Raw genomic sequence first — 21,125 nt, 5'->3', positions numbered from 1 at the left:
AAAGATAAGAGAAGATGGACCACTTGGGCAGCCAGGGTCACCTCCTTTGACATGGAAAGGACATATGGATCTCCGTGGTTTTGGATACAGTTCAGAAAATGGCTGGGCTTTAGCTATCTTCAGGTACCCCACCCAGAGATGTGTCCTCCAGGCTCGGCAACCCTAGAAGCTATGTTGGGACTGTGGGTAGAAAGAGCTCAAACTTGAACTTGAGCCAGACCTCCATGCCAAGGAACTACACAGCAGAGAAGGCCGTCTGAAGACTCAACCAGGGAACCCACAGATGTGTTCCAGCAGAGATCCAGCATGCAGTTCCTACCATACGAAAGTCAGACTGTGTGAATTCAGAGAAAAAGTATTGCCTTTCACTCAGGACAGCCCAGCAAGGAGCTGCTCCCCCTCCTGCCTGCCCACTAAATAGGCCAAGTCACTGGATGAGGGTGAGTGAAAGTGTTTGCAGACCACCCTCCCTTCCCTTATGCTGAACTGCGGGGGAAGAAGAGAAAGGCTTGGAGTGGAATATAAAGTTAATATTTTGTGAAGAAAACATTTAATTGTGCAAAATAGCAAATGTAAAGATAGGAAGAATAATGCAGTAGCTTCTACCAATCAGCATCAATAATTAGGAACTTAGCCAAGCACATTTCATTTATGCCCTCCAACTTCCTCAGCCCCAATTATATATGAAGCAAGTCCTAGATATTATACTATTCCACCCACAAATATTTTAGTATAAGTCTCTAGAAGATAAGAACTTAAAAACAACCATTAGATTCCTGAATGGTATCACATGTTCCCTGAGTGTGTCATACCTTGTAATGGCTTGTTTGAATCAGGACCCAAATAATTCCATACACTGCAATTGGTTTTTATTTCTTTTTAGACTTTTACTCTATGGTTTCCTCCTACTACTACTTTTTTCTCTTGCAACTTATTTATTGAAGAAAATCTGTTGTTTTCCTGTAGTTTCCCACAGTTTGGATTTTGCTGATTGCTTCCATGTGATGTTGTTGAACAAGTTCCTCTGTCCCTGCATTTTCTGTAAATTGGTAGTTAGATCCAGTGGCTTGATCAAGTTTAAATTGTTGTGACTTTTTTTTGGCAAGACTGTTTTGTAGGTGATGCTATATTCCTTCCTGGGAAGACTGTAATAGCCAATTGTCCTGACCTCTCTCTTTTTTAATTGTGGCAAAAACATATATAGATATGTATATATAATTTCCCATCTTAGCCATTTTTAAGTGTACAGTTTAGTAGAGTTAGGCACATTCACATTGCTGTGTAGCCAATATTTGAAGTTTTTCATTTTATAAAACTGGAAGTCTATGCCCATTAAATACCAGCTCCCCACTTCTCCCTTCCCTCCAGCTCTCAATAATTCTCTCTATAAATCTGACCACTCTATATAAATGGAATCATACCATATTTGTCTTTTTGTGACTGTTTTATTTCAATTAGCATCATGTCTTAAAGTTTCATCCATGTTGTAGCACGTATGCAAATTTCCTTCCTTTTTTAGGTTGAATAATATTCCGTTATACACATTTTGTTTATCCATTCACCTGTCAATGGACATTTAAATTGCTCCTACCTTTTGGCTACTGGGAAAAGTGCTGCTATGAACATGTGTATACAAATAACACTTTGTGACCCTGCTTTCAATTCTTTTTGGTATATGCCCAAAGGAGGAATTGTTGGATCATATGGATATTCAAATTTTTTTAAAGTTTTTATTTATTTATTGGACACACAGAGAGAGAGACCACAAGTAGGCAGAGAGGCAGGCAGAGAGAGAGGGGGAAGTGGGCTCCCTGCTGAGCAGAGAGCCCGATGTGAGGCTCGATCCCAGGACCCTGAGATCATGACCCGAGCCGAAGACAGAGGCTTGACCCCCTGAGCCACCCAGGCGCCCCTGGATATTCAATTTTTAATTTTATTTTGGGAACTGCCATACCGTTATCCATAGTGGCTACCCTATTTTACATTCCCACCAACAGGGCAGAAGGGTTCCAATGTCTCCATATCCTTACCAACACTTGCCATTTTCTGGTGGGTTTTTTTTTTCCTTTTCTTTCATTCTCCTCCTCCTCCTCATTTTTCTTCTCTTCCTCCTCCTCCTTTTTATTATTATTACTTTTGGCTGTAGTCATTCTAATGTAAAGGGTGTGTAGTGATATCTCGTTGTTTTGATTTGCATTACCCTAATTTAGTGATGTTGAACATCTTTCCAAGTGTTTGTTGGCCATCTGTATATCATCTTTCAATGTCTATTCAAGTCTGGTCAGAGATATGATTTATAAATATTCCCCCCCATTCCCTAATTTGTCCTTTCACTCTGTTTATTGTGTCCTTTGATGCACAGAGGTTTTTGATTTTGACGTAGTCCAATTTATTTTTACCTTTGTTGCCTGTGCATTTTGTCTTATCCAAGAAATCCTTGCCAAATCCGTTGCACAGCTTTTCCCCATTTTCTTCTTTCTTTTAGTCATCATTGATGATCATAGCCAAAATAACTATTTCATCAGAAGTTCCAATATTCCATTTCTGTTCTTCTTCATTTATCAGCTGGAATGTTTCCATGAAAAGAATTTTCTTGGGGCACCTGGGTGGCTCTGTGGGTTAAAGCCTCGGCCTTCAGCTCAGGTCATGGTCTCAGGGTCCTGGGATTGAGCCCCATATCGGGCTCTCTGCTCAGCAGGGAGCCTGCTTCCTCCCTCTCTCTCTGCCTCCTTGTGATCTCTCTGTCAAAGAAATAAATAAAATCTTAAAAAGAAAAGAAAAGAAAAGAAGTTTCTCCTCATCAACTACTTTATTACCCCGAGCTTCATTTTAAACACAAAAATGCATACTTTCTCTCTAATTACAAGTTATCAAAATGATGTCTTAGTTCCCTAGCATCCTCATATGAGACAAATGAGTTGAGGATTTTTTTTAAGTTTCATTATCAACTAACAGACTTAATAATATATGTGTTTAATCCACTGCAGTTATTTTTTTTTTTTTTATGATTGATCAAATGTTTCCACCTTTAGATTCTTTAAGTTGACTCCCAAATTATTTTGGCAGGGTCCCAGAATTCTTCAATTGATTCCTTGATTTCTGGTGTCCTAAGATTTTTGAGGCCTATCTTCCACATTTTCTGCCCCAGACCTGAATTGACCATTGAGATAGTATTTAAGATGGGCAGTACTGAGATTTTAAAATCTAGCATGAGACAGCTTTATTAAGCTCAACATTGCACAGTTGGACCGAACCATCCCAAGATTCTTGAAGAACAGCATAATTGGGCAGCCATGGGAAAACATAAAATGATCTCATGTTTATACCCTCCAATGAATTGAAAATTCTCAATAAATATATAGACTCCAAGTGGAGTGGTCAAGGAGGCAGCTGGAGACATAAGTTTTGAGCTTAGGGAGAAAATCTAGGCTGAATGCACAAATTTGGGAGTTATCCACAGAGACTTGTAAGTAAATCTTAAAATGTTTAGCAAATTAGGAGGAAACCAAGATACTAAAGTAGTTTTGAAACTAAGAGGAGAGTATTTCAAGGAGGTCAGTGCTGTTAAAGAGAAAGGTTAAGAGAGAAAAGGACCAAAAAGTGACTCTTGGATTTGGCATAGTGAAAATCATTGTGACGTTGACAAGGAGTGTGGCTGGCATCAATGGAGTGGACTGAGGAGATGGACTATGTCCTCATGCACATTGCAGAATAGTGGGTTCCAGCTGTGCCACCAAACGAGAGGTCAAGGAGTCTCATTACCAAAGGCCAGTCCTCCAAACAAGAAAGCAGAGGACCATGTTTGAGTGGACAGCTTGGAGCTAGAAGAGGATAGCAAACTAGGGGCACACCAGACTCACAGCTTGTCTGCTTATTTTTTTAAATTGTGGTTTAAAAAAATGCACAGTTTCTTAGTCATTTTGAAGCATACAATTCAGTGGTATTAATTGTATGTACGCTGTTGTGCAACAAATTTCCAGAATTATTTCATCTTGCAAAACTAAAACTCTGTCCCTTGTAAACAACAACCCTCCATTCCCCCCTCCTCCCAGCACCTGGAAGCCACCATTCTTTCTTCTGTCCCTATGAATTTGACTACTCTAGATATCTCCTATCAGCTACATGCTTGCTTAAGAAGGCTGAACTCAGATCCCAGAGAGCTATGTGGGAAGGTCCCTACAGAAAACTATTCGGATGATAGTTGCAAGCACAGACTGGCAAGTCCCAGAAGAGGGACTTTTTGCAGCTAAGCAAAAGCAGCATTTTGGGAATCCAGGGATAAAAGAGAGACCACTGAGTGGGTGGGATATTTCCATAGCCTGCAGCGGCCTGAGGAATGAGCCAGGGTGAGCTAAGGATGGACAGGGAGAGGAGTAAGATTCCAATAGCCCACGTGGAGAGAAGCAGCAGACGATGGCTGTTGTGACACGATTAGGGAGGGGAGAGAAGCAGGGTGGCTTCAGCAACAGCTGCACAGAGGCTCAGCTGTGAGGACTTTGCTCAATCTGTTCCTCCTCTCAACGGACCGAATGGTGGAAGAGCGGGGTGAGGTCCATAACCAATGTTTCTACCTATTCTCACTTCAAGCAGGCTCCAATCAGTCCCTCGGCTTGGGAAAAAGGACTCAGCCCTCCTACAGCACTCTGCCCAGGGCGGCAGGGCTAGGAGGCCGCTTCAAGAGACAGAATGCACCCAGCACACTTAGCCCATTCAAAAGGCTTGAAGATGATCTGAAGTCAAGGTGCCAAATGTTGCAACCAAAGTCTCAGATTTTCCAGTCCTGGTGCCGTAACATGGGATGACATAGGCTGAGTTCCTTCCTTAGTTACTTCCTGAGAAGCCTATACTAGGGGGAGGCGGTGACAGACGAGTTCACTTGTTCATTCAGTGTGCTCATGTGGTAATGGCACTGTATGAATTTTAACCATCATACCAGTAGCCTGACATTTAGTGTTGTAGACTGTTATTTAGCTTGCTTCCTGGTAAATTACCCAGAACCCAGGGGCCCCTGCTTCTTTTCCCAATCATGCCACCTACTAGCTGTACGACCACAGCCAAGTCGTTCAACAACTCTGAGCCTCTGTAGCAGGCGTATGATGAGAATAAATAATACCTGCCCCACAGAATTGTTTCATTAAATAAAAACCTGTCTATAAAGTTAATTTATTAACTGTATATTACCAAACACTTACATCTAATTTTTTATCCTTTAAAAGATACAACTTGTCAAATTGTCAATAAATTGAACTCTTCCCATGACTTCCCATTGCCATGGAATAAAACTCAAGCTCCTTACCAGGCATTAGAGTCCATACGATTTCATCCCTGCCTAATTCTCTGACCTCATTTCTTAAGGTCCTCTTGCTCTCTTTCATGCAGATTCTTATCACATTGAAGTCTGTTCCTTAAGCATTCCAATGCTGTTCCCACTTCAGGGCCTTTGTAATTGTTCTCTCTCCTGCCTGTAATGCTTTGCAGTTGGCTCAAAACTTCACCCACACTGGTCCCAACTGAAATATAATTCAGATTGGTTATCATAGCTAATGTTGTTCCCTGAACCGTTGATAGTCTCTATTACAGTAACCGATTTTATTTTCTTTATGAAATTATCGCTCAATTATCGCTCTTAAGTATGTTTTGCTTATTGTCTATGTTCCCTACCAAAAGGAACATAAAGAATAGAATTTTGGGGACGCCTGGGTGGCTCAGTTGGTTAAGCAGCTGCTTAACAGGCTCAGGTCATGATCCCACATCGGGCTCCTTGCTCCGCAGGGAGCCTGCTTCTCCCTCTGACTCTTCCTTCCACTCTGTCTGCCTGTGCTCGCTCTCACTCACTCTCTCTCTGATCAATAAATAAAATCTTTAAAAAAAAAAAAAAAAAGAATAGAATTTTGTCTTAAATATCTCTGTCTCTCTCATCTAAAATGGTGCCTGGCTTGTAAGAGGAGTTTAATAAGTATTTGTAGAAACTATTTACTGCTAAGGAGATTCTTTGTGTTAGATTTTTAAGGAGCTATATTCATGGAAGCAAAATAAATTGGAAACAATAATTTTATATCACAAAGAATATGGTTTTTCAAATATATCTCTAGTTTTTATATACAACATTATATTAGATTCAGGTGCACAACAGAGTGGTTGGGCAATTCTGTCAGGCTCCTCCCGAGCAGAGCTCCCATCTGTCCCCACACAGCGCTCTCCCAACACCACTGACTGTATTCGCTGTGCTGTGCCTTTCATCCCCATGACTTACTCATTCTATAACTGGAAGGAATTGCACCTTGCACTCCCCTTCAGCCGTTTTGCCCATCCCTCCACCCTCTTCCCTCTGTCAGCCATCAGTTTGTTCTCTGTATTTATGAGTCTGTTTCTCTTTTTGTTCATTTATTTATTCGTTTGTTTTATTTTTTAGATTCCACATATACGTAAAATCATAGGGTATTTGTGTTTATCTGTCTGCCGTATTTCACTTATCATTACCATCTAGGTTTATCCATGCTGTCACCAATGACAAGGTCTCCTCTCTTTATATGGCTGAGTAACATACATAATTTTACGTACACACCACCTCTTCTTTATCCGTTCATCTATGGACAGACATTTGGATTGCTTCCGTATCTTGGCTATTGTAAATAATGCTGCAATAAGTATAGGGGTATGTATGTCTTTTTATATTAGTGTTTTCATTTCCTTTGAGCAAACAGCCAGTAGGGGAATTCCTGGGTCATATGATATTTTTAATTTTAATTTTTTGAGGGACCACCATACTGTTTTCCACTGTGGCTGCACCAATTTACAGTCCTACAGACAGTATACCAAGGATCACTCTTCTCCACATCCTCCATGGTCCTGGAAGAAAAATAAATTTCAAACTTAATAATTTTATATAACTGTAAAATAACTATGATTTACATAATATTTTCATTTTATTAGAATGATAATTTTATGTAAATTTTATAAGTAGGTTTATGTGCTCAATAATTATATCACAAAGAATCTGGTTCTTCGTGCCTATGTATTTTTTAATCAAAAATTAAGTTTGTATTGAATGTTATTTTGTAATCTACTCTTTCATCTGTGACCCTGATGTTTCTCCTACAACTTTTTTAATGGTGACATGTGGATGAACCATATTCTATTTAGCTAATTTCCTGTGGTGCATGTACTAAGGAATGCTGGGTCCTGATAAATATGCCAAATTTCCCTCCAGAAGGGCTGTGCCAATTCACTTTCCTACCAACAGTGTAAAAGAGGTACATTTTCCGGAACCCTACCAATACTGAATTTTATCACTCATAGAGCAAAACAAATTTTTTTTTGCTAATGTGAGAAGTGAGAAACTATCTCTTTGCTTTATTTCGTGTTACTTTATCTGCTTGTAAGTATGAACTGTTTTTCTTTGCTTTTCCATCATGTTGTATTTCTTCCCTTATGAATGTTCTCTTCATTTTTCATTGGGTCTGTTTGGTTTTGTTGCTGATTTTCTATTGTAGTATATTCATCTTTTATTGATTTTTCAAGAGCTCTTTTTATAGTAAGGTGATTGACCTTTGTCACAAATTGCAAATATTTTCCCAATAACATTGTTTGCTTTTTATTTTGGTTTTGGACCTGAGGTCCTGTAAGTCTCTAGTCAGGCTCTAGCTTGGAACCTAAGCCTGCCAGGAGGGAAAGTTCAGCACAAGGAAATCTAAGTCCCAGCAACAGCAGGCCTGGGGTCCTGGATAGTACAAGTTCAGGGCAGGGTGTATGAGATGTTTAAATAATTCGGAGCTAAAGAATCCTAAGATAACCTCTAGAACAACAAGTTACTCTTTACTTACTGATGGACCTATGGAATACCCTTCACTTCTGATCCAATTTTGTTTAAATTTTAAATAGGAACTTGAGGGCGCCTGGGTGGCTCGGTGGTTAAGCCGCTGCCTTCGGCTCAGGTCATGATCTCAGGGTCCTGGGATCAAGTCCTGCATCGGGCTCTCTGCTCAGCAGGGAGCCTGCTTCCTCCTCTCTCTCTGCCTGCCTCTCTGCCTACTTGTGATTTCTCTCTGTCAAATAAATAAATAAAATCTTTAAAAATAAATAAATAAATAAATAAATAAATAGGAACTTGAGAGATACAAAGGAATGAAGCTATAATGATGAAATGATAGGTATTAGAAATCTTTTTAAATGATTTTACATACTTTCTTTCAAAAAGCAGTCTTCCTCTGCCTTTTCAGAAGGCCAGTATGCAATCATGGCTAGACCTATGAAGAAAGATTCTCAGTGAGAAATATTTAGTGTGTATGTGGGTGTGTGTGCACATGTGTGTGTGTGCAAGGAGGAAGGGGAGTACATCATATTACCTTCCATGTCCAAGTGATCATTTTTGATAAAATGCTTTTTGAGTAAATACATGAGTGGATATCCTCAAAGAGGTGAGGCTGCTTTTCAGTGTGGCATGACAGTTAGAACCCATGACTCATCTTTTGCCAAAGACTTCTGGAAGATGGGCGAACCTTTCCTTGGTCGACTCTAACTCCACTTGGAATGTAAACCTACCCTTCTTGTCCCATACCAGTGGAAAATGCTCCCTGAGTCCTATCATCAACCCTTGGGACTGTTATTAAATATCGCTCCCCTGTCCCACGTTGGGACTTCAATATGGCTGCTGCTCCTCTGGCCTCTCTGCCTAGCAGAGGGCTTATTTACCAAACCTTCCCTCAGCCTATTTCATCGGTAACTTTCTATTCATTTCTGCTGGCTCTGCTTTGTGTCAAAAGTGTCAGAGAAGAAGGAAGATGATGAGTTACAAGGTGGTAGGCAGGAAGAATGTGAAAATAAACAGCTAAGGCCCCAGGAGCAATGACCCCACTGGGTCAGAGTCCAGTTTTCTCCTGCTCCCTGAAGCCCTTGCTGACATCCCACAGAATCCCCTGGTGCCCCGAGGGGGCCTTTCCATGGTCAGAAAACCTTAGGTATCAGCAACATGGAGTCTAGGTGGTGAGGAACCATGGTGTTTTCTAGCTGTATGAAAAGCACAGTGTCTCGTGCTAAATACGGTTCCCTTCATGAAGCACGTGACAAGAATCATCTAAGAGCTTCATAAACATAGTGGGACAAAAATACTGGATATGAACATTTTAATCAGAACATGTGTTTCGACAGAGGTGGAAGTTCCATGTGCCAAATATTCCTACATAAACCCCCCACCCACACTACTCCGTTAACATTACTAGCGCATCCAAATATTGCAGGCTTTTACAGGATTTGCATGCGTGTCTACAAAGCTTTAACAGACCTTCAGAAAGCCAAACTTTGTAATTAGAGCCTACCTTTCCTAAACCACAAGAGTTATTTAAAAAGCAGATATTCCTCACTGCCCGCGTCCCATTCCGACCTCTAAACTCACTATTTCCTATAGACCCAGGTTCATCATCCCTTGTTTATTAGGCATAAATACGTTTCCATCTGTGACCTGTGGTTCACTGGTATTTGCTCCTTTATGATCTGTCACTTGTGTCCTGCGGCTTGAAGGCCTTTTTTTTCCCCCTTAAGGTAAAAGAGCAAAGTTCTGTCTGCACATCTTTCTGTTTTAGCATGCAGGTAGCAAGCAGGATGCCTGGAAGAGATACACAATGACCCACCAGAATCTCTCCATCATGAAACTCTTCAGATCCTAGAGAGCTGGTCCTCATATCGCGTCAGGTAACCATCTTGAAAGTAAAACTAATCTTACTCCCCATCCTAGGAAACACAGTTTAATGTGGCCAAAAGTGACCATACATGTCTTTAATCATTTCAAAGGTATTTTATTGAGAAACTACTGTGTGCTGATCATTAGTTGAGATTTGGAGGAATCTCAGTAGAGATTGAGATTAGTAGAAATGGGCAGGAAAGGAAAAACCCTTTTCTGATGTTAATCCTTCTTTAGACTGGCAAATTCTACCTTTCCAAGTTCGTTAGAATAGGAATAGTCTCACAAGGGGGAAACCCACAAATATTTCCCCAACCAGCCTGTTCGATGTCCTAGATGTCTCATACAACCCTGTCATCTTTAGGGTCTGTCAAGGACAGGGTAAAGAATGAAGCCAAGAGGAAGAAGGGCCTCAGGAACAGGACAGAGCCCCACTCCACCAAAACCTCAACCAGTTCCCAATTTTGATTCGCCTCTCTTCATTTCTCTCACACATTCTTCCCTAATCTCGAGTGTGTTTTCCACCCCACAGCATTTCCAACAATTCCAACTTTCTCCCCAGCTAATAACATCCTTGGTATTTATAAAGTTTGCTGGTAATGCCACCAATGAAATTAGATTATAACAACATCTATTCAACAAAGCAAGAGATCTCTAAACGCTACGCAGCCAGACTCTCTCATTGGAAGTCATCTTTGTTATGATGCATTTTATCATCTCCTCAAGTTTGTAGTATTGTGATTTGAATCATAATAGCCCTGGAATGTGGCATCAGGTCCCATTTTATCTTGTAAATTCCAGAAAACTGAAGACCACAATATATGGTTTTGGTGGTCTCCTTGGAAGACTGGCATGGGTCCTTACATGCTGACTACATGCTATTTGGGGACACTGTCCATGGGAAATTGACTTAGATAAACTCCATTCACACATCTCTTGAAACCATGTAGGGTAAAAGTACTTAGATTCATTTGTTAACATATTCAGCATGTGTTGACTGTGGGGTTTTTCTTTGTTATACTCCATACAAAAAGAACACTTGTGGATGGAGGGCAATCTGTAGGTGTTAAATGGGAACCAGCCAAAATGGCCTGGTCTCTGCACTCAGGGCACCTGGTCCAGTATGGATGGAGTCTATCACAGGTGCTGGGACACCATAGTGCCAGGCAGAATGTGTCTGGTGGAATGAGAAGCATGTGACCTGTGGTAGGGAGTTCAGGGCAGGAGAGGCCCCCTTCAGCTGGGGCGAGGAAGCCAGCTCTACAGAGCACAGGCATGTTACCCAGCAGAGTGGAATAGGGAGAGAAGCCACCAGGAGTCCACAGCTGCCTGCTATCCCATTGGGAATGGAATGGAATGGAATGGAGAAGAAGAGAAAAGAAAGGAGAGGAAGAGAGAAGAAGGAAAAGGAAGGGAGAGAAAGAGAAGGGAGAAGACAGAAGACAGAGAAGGAAGATTACATAGGACTTGTCTAGGATCTAGTACAGAATGAGAAGAGGCAGGGGGCAAAACTCACTCACTTGGCTTTCAATAATAATAATTGTCATAACAATAGCCATTGGTTGAACATTTAATATGTACCAGGCACTTGGCTTTTCACACATTAATTCTAAGGAACCCCTCTCCACACACACACACACACACACATTGGCCTGGTTTACAGATTAGGACATTGAGGCCCAGCTACTGCATGTCAGAACTGGGGTTTGACTGGGCATGTCTGACCCAAGGCCATGTTTTTCTTCCCTCCATTGTGTTGCCAACTGACTGCTAGAACGGTGATTTCTGAAGGTTTTACAGAGCTGCTGTGGTACTATATCTGTTTATTTGCATGGCTAGTCTGTTCATTCTTTTATGCAATCTCCTCAGTATTTTGGTTTCCTCCGTGTTGCTGGGCCGCAAAGTCTGGGTCCTCCAGATTGCCTGGCCAGCGGATCTGAGTGTTGAACAGCTTCCCCCGCACTACCCCTCCCCCCCAACCCCTATGACAAGACAGTGTTTACTTAACTGGAAGTGCTGGATACCACGTGTCCCTGTGCACACTGACAATCCCTGGGGAGTGTCAGTCCACAAAACCTTTCCTTCTTTTCCCAAGCAAGTGTGTGAGGCCTTGAGGTGCCCTGGATTCTGCACTCACTGAACTTCCCACAGTTGATGAGCGCTGGATTGTGGTCGAACATTCTCTCTAGTCTAGCCCCTCGGGCTGCTTCAGGCTGTGATTCCTTCATTTGCTGCCCACAGAGCAGACAGCCCGGGCCTGCCGCCAGACATCCTGGGCACTCACCACCCATGCAGGCCCTCTGATGTGGCAGAGGCCCTCAGCACCTGGGGTGCCGTGTTTTCCCCTGGATTGCTTTTCCTCCGCTTCTCAGGCAGCACCTGGCCTGCTCCATCCCCCAGGCACCTGGAATGTAGCACATCCCATATCACCCACATTGCATAATTCGACTCTGCCCCTGGAGTCGAGCCCCTTGAGGGTCGAACTGTTTCTAATTCAGCTGAAAACGGTGGGACCCCCCCCTTCATGCGCACAGGATTTGGCACTTTGCTACATTCCATACATATTTGCTAGAAAAACAAATACAGAGTGTTCAGTGAGGTAAGGGCAAGCCCTCCAAGGGGACATGCCTGCAGGCTCTTTGGATCTGGGCCACTAGAACTTTGGAGAAAACGCGGGTCTAGGGATAGAACTTTGCAAACACAAATATGAAGAGGATATCTGATCTACTGAAGGAAAAACCAGTGAGAAAAAAAACTGGGCCATCCCAGAGCAGAGCAGAGGGAAAGGCGCACACCAGACATCTCTTTGAGTTTTTCAGTTCAGAAGATATTGAGTAGATTATATCATGAAAACGGCAATGCAAGGTGAGGCTTCCTTTTCCAGCGAAAGAGTGGTTTGTGCTATGCTAAATGCGTTTGCTGGAGATCTAGAAATACAAAATGAATTTGAACCCAGGTCTCTCAGCCCTGGGGAGAAGAAATAGCATATATGGAGTTCCTATTTTGTCCTTTACCACTTTTGTCATCATCCCAGCAACTTGGTGAGGTGGTTCGGTCCCAGCTTTTGAGGACATTTAGTCTTGGAGAAATTAAACAATGACCCAGCATCCCTCGAATGGGAAGTCTGGTCTCTCTGACTTCAAAGAGCTCAATCTGCTCCGTTTTCAGCTTTAAGGCAGGCCCTCCCCTTGGCGTCAGACCTTGCTCCTGGAGAAATCCCAGCTCAGTTCAGCCACAGGAAAGAGACCAAACTTCAAAGTCCCCTGGGGATGTTACCTCATCTGCTCTGAGGTCAAATACTTTCTTTTCACTGTCATTCACTTGTGAGTCCATTTTTCCAGCCCCAGCTGACATCTCTATCTACGAACCGGGACCGGGACCTAGACAAGGGGACCGAGGTTGCACCTTCCCCCACTGCCCTGAGATTCCTGGGCTCCGTGAGCCTCCCCTCGGCCCATCCTGCTGCTTATCTTGTGCTCTTAACAAGTGGCCCCTGGACCTTTCCCCATTTTGCTTGCGTCTTGAGACGGAAGCTCTTAAAAAACAAACAAACCAACAGTAATTTGAGGTTATGTTAAAAACCTGTTAGAGGAAACCAACTGCCCTTGATGAGTCATCTTACATAAAAAAGGGAATGAATTTTATGGCATAATGAGCACTCACATGCTAGCTAGGGGATAATGGTGGTAATCAGGCACACCGTCTCAACCCTGCTGCGCCTGGGGAAGGGACTATAGCAGAGAAGCCTGCCGACCCCGCTGGTGGGGAGGAAGGAATGTGGGGCTCCCCTTGCCCTGCTCCTTACTGGCTCAGCACTTTGGACCAGACTGTAACCTCACAGAACTTACAAGATATAGAGGGAGGGCTCTTTGTAAATGTTAACACTTTTTTTTTTTTACCTTCCCATTGTTGTTTCTATCCCAATCCACAGGGCCTCTCTAGCTTCTCATTGGTGATTTCAGTATATTTGCATGTATTTTGGTAACTGATCTATTTTGGACTTATTTCTACTACCCCATTTTTGTTTTCTATTTGCCCTGCTTCCTTCCTGCCTCTCTCTCTCTTTCTGATTTTAATTAATGGATAATTTTTAATAATTTGTTTGTCTAACTCAGGAGAGCTGTTATACTCACAGTTATGGTCTTTGCAGAGAAAGGATACAGATTAAAATCAGCAGTGGCCAAAGGCACATGTGTGGAGTCCAGGAGGACCAAGCATGAGCCTCCAGCTGTCTTCTCCCAGAGGATTCATGCACACGGCATTCTGTTCTCCCAGCAACAATGGGTGACACACGCAGAGGCTAACTCTGCTAACTAGGGAAGCTCTCATGAGTCTTGGTGTCCAGGGTTTTTGATGGGGGTAAGTCACTGCGACACTTTTGCTATGTGGGCCTTCGGTGTCATAATCAACAAATCACTGCCAAACCTGATCCTGTGAAGCTTTCGTCTTACGTTTTCTTCTAAGAGTTTTAGATCTTACATTTAGGTCCTTGATCCTTCGTGAGTTAATTTTTGCATAGGGTGTTACATAAGAGTCCAGCTTCATTCTTTTGCATGGATGGATGGATATCCAATTTTCCCAGGACCATTTGTTGAAAAGACCATCTTTTCCCACATTGAACGGTCTTGACACTCTTGTCAAAAATTATTTGACTGTATATATACACAGGCTTTTTTCTGGGCTCTCTCCGCCTTTAATATTTTATCCCCACTTTTTACCTCTGCAACTTTGGAAACACAATATTCTACTTCTAATTCTTTAGTGGTTCTCCAACTTGATTGTGCACCAGAATCTCCTGTAAGACTTCCCAACACAGACCACTGGACTCCTCATCCCATGATTCTGATTTAGCAGATCTGAGATGGGGCCTGAGAATTTGTATTTCCCTTCAGTCTTTCCTTCCTTCCTTCTTTCCTTTCTCTCCCTCTGTCTTCCTTCTTCCCTCCCTCCCTCCCTACCTTCCTTCCTTTTTTAGAGAGAGAGAGAGAGAGAGAGAAAGAGAATCTCAAGCAGGTTCCACACCCAGTGTGGAGTCCAATGCAGGGCTGGATCTCATGACCCTGACATCATGACCTGAGCCGAAATCAAGAGTCGGATGCTTAACCAACTGAGCTATACAGGAGCCCCACAATCTTTTTATGACAAGAAAACTGAAGCACAGAGAGATAAAATGAGTTTCCCATGGTCATAATGCTAATGGCTGTGATTGTTGACATTTGAACCCCAGCACTCGCCTTCCATCCCTTGTTCTGTGCAGTGTCTTCTATGGAAACAATAGATATAATGGTAATTAGAATTGCAACCAGAAAATATGTCAATATTTGTGTCACTTGCCTCACTCAAATTTAGCTAAGGAGACCCAAGGCAAATGAAATCGTATTCTGACTGTTGCTAGATTTAGTTTGCTTTTTCCTACCTGCTTCCTGTCTTCCCAGTAACAGACTAGGAATAAGATGGTGGCCCCATGAAAGTGGGGTCACAGGGATCATGTCACACAGTGGGAAGAAGGTCAGTTTTGCCATCAGCTCGCTGACCTGCTACTCCTGATCAGGGTATCTTGGCAGTGGCAGACCCTGGAGAACACATCCTCAGAGGTCATTTGATGTTGACTTTATGACTTCACTCCCCTGAAATTTCCTAGGAAACGTTGGCTGTCCTATTACCATCACAGCTGAAGGGTCTCTTGGTATTTCTCTACTGTGGCTCATTAACCACAGGGCAGGGCTGGTGAAAGCGAGGTACATCTGGATGGATTATGACTCAAGACCAGTGTTTTATCCTATTTTAGTTTCTATATATTACCAGTTTATTTAGGAATCTAAACTCATTCCTTTAAAACAGAAAATGTTCAAAATTGTTTTCTAATAATTTTGTCCAATCAGTCTTGTCAAACTTTACCAACAAGTAGCTCATGCATTATTCATACTTTTGTCAAATTTTGTAATTCTTAGGTATTCTTGAATTAGAACAGTCTCATTTTGATATTTAAGGCTCATTCACTCCTGTTCATTTCCAAACTTCTACCTCAAAAATCATTCCAAGCTTTCCCTGCCTCATCTACCTAATACCAAGTAGACCTGCCTTGGTTCATGGGGCTTATGAGGTTAAATGTGGTTTGTACAAGTGGGATTGAAAGCAGGTTTGATTCCCCTGACAAGATCAGATTTGATTTAGTAGGCAACATTCCAGACCACATGGCTCTGTAAGTTATGCTAGCTTCTCCTCACCCGCCCTTCTCCCTGTCCCTGTCCATACCAAAGACGCTCCATCTCATACCTCTTGATCCTGGGATTACCCTTTCCTTCAGGTTAACTGTCTTTGATCCAGTATCAGCAATGTGACCCAAGCCTAGTTCTTTTCACTGGAGTCTGTTGGACCTCTTAGAAACATGCACATCTTTGTCTAGGCAGATGGTGAGTGTGGCTGTTCCACTGCAGAGACCTCTCTCCATCTTGCCATCATCCTGAAGTTTCTCTTCCTCTTGTTCAACTAAGAGGGGCAGAGTAGAACCTCTACTAGATAAGCTGATGTTCAACCAGGGAATAAAATACAACTCTCCCCTCTTGCAGTCTTCCCAAACCTTTAGAGCTGATTCTCTCTTGGGGCCTTACCGTTGGTTTTAGAGAATGGAAGGAAATAACTTCTCATAAACACTGTATTAGTGAAAAACCTGAGGACTACTTTACCTCTTAAATTTTTTCTTATGGTCACTGGGTTTAGGGTGGGGTGGGAAAATAGGATTGGCTCTGAACTGGTGCCTTTCATAGGCTCAGAGGTGAAGAGATAACCCCAACTGTTGGCAACTCTCTCAGTGTGGGGTACTTAATGCCTCTGGTTAGTTCTAGGACACTGGAAAAATTTCACTTGATGTTCTGTTATATATAATGGCATGTCTTAATAGTTTTGAGCAGAATTTATCCAAATTATTTTTCAGCAATAAAAGCCCAACTTACTAAGATCTGTGTGCTTAGTATGAGGTCCAACATCCATTTTTCCTATCCTCTTTGCTAGCAGAACCATGATTTTGTTCATGAAGAAATCCTCTTCTCTCTCCTATCTCTCTCTCCCATTATTTTTCTGGATCATTAAAGAGTGAGACACAAACATGGTGTTTCATCATTCCTAAATATTTCAGTGCATATTGTCTCAACTCAAGGAATTTTCTTATAAAACCACAGGGCAATTATCTAAACCATCAAACTAATATTGATTAAAATATTATTCTCTAATCTATAAACCATATAAATATTTTGTCAGTTAATCCAATAATACATGTTTCAGAAAAAGAAAAACCAAGACATTTAATTGTCACATTCTTTAGTCTCCTTTTAATCTACAACTGCTCCTGAGTCTGACCTTGTATTTCATGACATCAATCTTTTTTAGGCGTATAGGCCAATGGGTTTATAGACTGTCCCCAGTTTGAGTTTGGCTGGTGTTTTCTGGAGATCAGATTCAAGAATTCACTTTAAGAGTGACCTGTTGATTATGCCCATTGGGCAGAGAATTCAATTTCTTTTTATTTTTTTTAAGATTTATTTATTTTTGAGAAGAAGAGAGAGAGAGAGCAGTGGGGAGGACAGACAGAGAGGGAAAGAGAGAGACTCTCAAGTGGCCTCCCCATTGAGCAAGAAGCCCAATGTGGAGATTGATCCCTCGACACTGAGATCATGAACTGAGCTGAAATCAAGAGTCAGATGCTTAACTGACTGAGGCACAGAGGGGTCCCAAGAATCTGCCTTTCTAATAAAGTCTCCAAATGTTGCTGAAGACACTCTTGTAGGGACCACAGTTTAAGAACCACTGTTTCAAAAAAGATTTGTTAACTTTGGGGTAAAAGCTACTTTCAGTTTCTGATAAAAAAAAATGATCATCTCCTTCCCCAAACTATAATAGTACCTATAAAATTTTACATTCAATCTTCAGGATCGACACTCCTTCTACCCAGGCTAATTCATGTATGCTCTGGGTATTCCTAAGGATCTTTAGAGGCTGGTTGTATTACTTGGGGAAACTCAAGTATTAAAATGCAGGATTTTCCATCTTAGGATGCTACAGTAAACTGAGAGTGCATATTCAGTTCTTTCATTCATTGCTTTAGCCAGAAAATATTTCCCAAGCTCTTAGCAGGTCCCAAGCATTGTGTGAGGCAATGAGAATAAAATCCGAACCTCCACAGAGGTTACATAAGGCAACCTCCACAGAGGTCACACATGTGACTTGGACCTATAGGCAATTGTACCCTTCATGATAAGTACAATCTCAAGGAAAGGAACAGGTTAATAATGGCAGAATCATAAAGCCTTCCACCCCAGACCCTGCCAAGTCAAAGAGGCAACCCCACCCATTTTTAAGTCAAGGCCTATAGTCCCATTTCCAAGTGTGTGCTTATTTCAATCCTTATTCTGTGACATGGGTGACTGGTGTTTCCATGTGAAATTCTTCTGTGTTTGGTCCTGGTGCTGTGAGGTCAAACGAATGAAGCTCTTAAACAAGAGGGTCGTGGAAAGTTTCAGAGAGAAAGTGGTGTTAAAACTACAATCTCAGTGAAGAACAAGACTTACTTATGCCAAGGAACATAGGAATGGGGTAAATGTGTTCCAAATACTGAGCATGGTATATGAGAAAGTCTAATGCTAAAATTCAGGTTGAAGCATTTGGACTTTTTTTCCTTATTTGAAAAAGAAAGAAAGAAAGAAAGACAAAGGAATGTGAGCTACTGAAAGATTTTAAGGGGAGCAGGAAGAGCTGGCATCAGGGACAGATGGGGCCAGTGCAGTTGCATAGGATGTGTACTTAGATGGTTGGAGTTTAATGATCCTGTAGTCACTATATTAAAATTCTTAAGAATTCTCTCTTTGAATGTGTCTTTTGTAGGTGAAGTTGAATGGGACAGTGGAGCATGTCAGGAACTTGGAGCCTCTGCTCATACATGGTCCCAACTCTTGATACTTTATTACTTCCTAGAATATATGCTCAGCCACCTATTTCCTATGCCCTGGTGCCTGGCCCTGTCTAACTCTCTCTCCTGACTCTTGCCATACTATGGCTTCTGCCCTCCACCCAGGGAAAGGGAAGCAGGAGGAGTCCCATGCTCTGCTATTACCTTCCATTCTTGGGAGGGGTCCAGGTGCACACATGTGGAAGGTTCATGGCATCTTGGGGCAGAGCAAGGCAGTGGGCATCCCCACCCCAAATTGGCAGCCCCATGGCACACCCAGTGGGCAACCCAAGCAACACAGGGTACCAAGTACATCCCAGTGTGAAGGTTGCAGCCCCTTGGGAGGTCACCATTGGCCATGGGTTGGGAGAGCGGACCCTGTGAAGAAAGGAGATTAATTTCCTTGTCCCAAGCTAGGTCCCCATATTTCCCTGGTCCTGGCAAGAGCTTTTAATTTCCTAAAGATGAACACAGCTGTGATGTCAATGATGTGAACATAGGTAGCAGTGGGAGTGAGATGGGAGAACAGGAGGGGAGTTAGGACATTTATGAATGTGAGTGACCACACTCTGAAGGAAGTGTCAGAGAAGAGGTAGAGGGCTGGATGAACTTGACAGAGCTGGCTGAAAACCAGAGGATTTGGAGATGAAGGAGTCAGATGATTGCACATTTCCAACCTGAGCAATGAGGAAATAGTGCTATAATTCTCTATTACAAGGAAGAAACATAAAAGGTTATGAGTATGGGGAAGGGGACATCCCAGGGAAGGTGGGAGTTCGGTTTTGGACACGAGTGTCTGCGTTTTCCATGAACATGCAGGTAAAGATGGCCAGCTGCCATTTGGGTGTGCGACTCCCAGAGCCTGGATCTGGAAATCCAGCATATAGAAGAAACTGAAGGATATGCATAATGTCTTCTTGAGAAGAAGCTTTCTCTAGGGTTTATCAAAAGGAGATGGCTGTTCTTTCCTCTTCTCAAGGGGACACTGCTCATTCCCAACCCTTCCTTTTACTGTGGGCCCAGGAGAAGAGGTAAATGCATGAGAATGTTCTTATCTTCCTCTTGTCATTTCAGGCCACCATCCTCTAGCTCCCTATGCAGAGGTTAATGCCCCACAGGGGAACCAACCCCCAACCCTACCTGTTGTCATCTCCCTTCCCATTCACTTTCACACTAATGATTGATAGTTTGGGTTCTGAGCTCTCAGCATGCCCTCCACCCCTGTGTTCTTGTAAATGATTCAATTAATCCTCCAGCCTTGTAATTTCTTGATTATTCATTATTTCAAAGACCTTCATGATCACAGTACTTGAGCTACCACACCCAGGAGCAGCTCACCATAACCCTGAACAACTGTGCCACAGAACACATGGACCTCCTGATCTTTCCCCTACACCCTCTAATCCTTCCATTGGTCTCACTCTCTTGTTCCCAATATACCTCTGCCTTGACTGAAGTGAAACTGCACCCTAATGTCTACTCTATTTTCTGAAAACCATTGGCTTCTTTTTATTTCCTTTTCTCTCCAGCCTATACCATGTGACTGACATACCATTTCAATCCCTCTCTCACTCATTACATCAGACCTTCTCCCTTGGCTCTCTGCTTCACCCACCCTGTTCACCTCCAGTCTACCCATTTAAGTTGCTGGTGAGCAGAGTGTTCAGTGTGCCTTCTTCACTTAGCTACCGAGCACTGCTAAATACATATCGCACTACAGCCCTTGACATATGGCTTCAACTTAGCTGAATTCCACTGAGTCCAGCTAACATTCTACATGTCTACATGTCCGCTCCTCTTGTTCTCGTTAGTGGCGAGATGAGGGAGTCCTTAGTGTTGCTCACTTATAATGCTGCAGGTGAGCCTGGGGTGCTTGAGAACGGATGTGAGAGAGAGAGAACCCCATGAACTCAATCTGAGCAGAGCAGAGAGATCTAGGGATGGGCCGGGAGGAGGAGCTGAGAGAGTGAAGGCTAGAGAGGAGCTCAGAGATCCAGTTAGATGTCCCACCCAGGAGTCCAGACTTTATCCAGAAAGTTATCAGAGCCACCTCGTGACGTTCAGCTGAAGAGTTACATGATTAGATTTGTGTTGTTAAAAGATGCCTCCATTTCAGGGGTACCTGGGTGGCTCAGTGAGTTAAGCCTCTGCCTTTGGCTCAGGTCATGATCTCAGGGTCCTGGGATCAAGCCCCACATCCGGCTTTCTGCTCAACGGGGGGTCTGCCCCCCCCCCCCCCCCCGCCGCCGCCTTTCTCTCTGCCTACTTGTGATCTCTCTCTGTGTGTGTTAAATAAATAAATAAAATATCTTAAAAAAAAAAAAAAAAAAGCCTCAGTTTCATATGAAAGTTGAGTCACCAGGCTTGAAAAGACTGGATGAAGGTGAGAGGTGATGTGCAGAATGGGGGAGGTGTCAAGAGATCCTAAGGAACTAGAGTCAACAGGACTTAGTCACTGCCCAATCTATGACGGGAAGAAGCCAGGAGTCAGATGAAGACCATTCAGTT

General features: G+C 42.7%; 1 long non-coding RNA gene across 1 annotated transcript in view; it reads right to left on the bottom strand.

Annotated features, from left to right (window-relative positions):
- Positions 1-6,455: 6,455 nt before the first annotated feature.
- LOC132002719 (uncharacterized) overlaps positions 6,456-21,125 on the bottom strand; it is a 51,415-nt gene continuing 36,745 nt past the window's right edge. Inside the window, exons 2-3 of the long non-coding RNA XR_009399983.1 lie at positions 8,184-8,246; positions 6,456-6,849 (exon numbers count right to left, since the gene is read on the bottom strand). This is a non-coding gene — a long non-coding RNA (uncharacterized LOC132002719). The remainder of the gene's footprint in view (positions 6,850-8,183; positions 8,247-21,125) is intronic.

The sequence above is a fragment of the Mustela nigripes genome, chromosome 15 (assembly GCF_022355385.1).
Source record: "Mustela nigripes isolate SB6536 chromosome 15, MUSNIG.SB6536, whole genome shotgun sequence".
In the NCBI taxonomy this organism is placed as follows: domain Eukaryota; kingdom Metazoa; phylum Chordata; class Mammalia; order Carnivora; family Mustelidae; genus Mustela; species Mustela nigripes.
The sequence above is the reverse complement of the archived record's forward strand: the minus strand, read 5'-3'. Positions and strand labels throughout refer to the sequence as shown.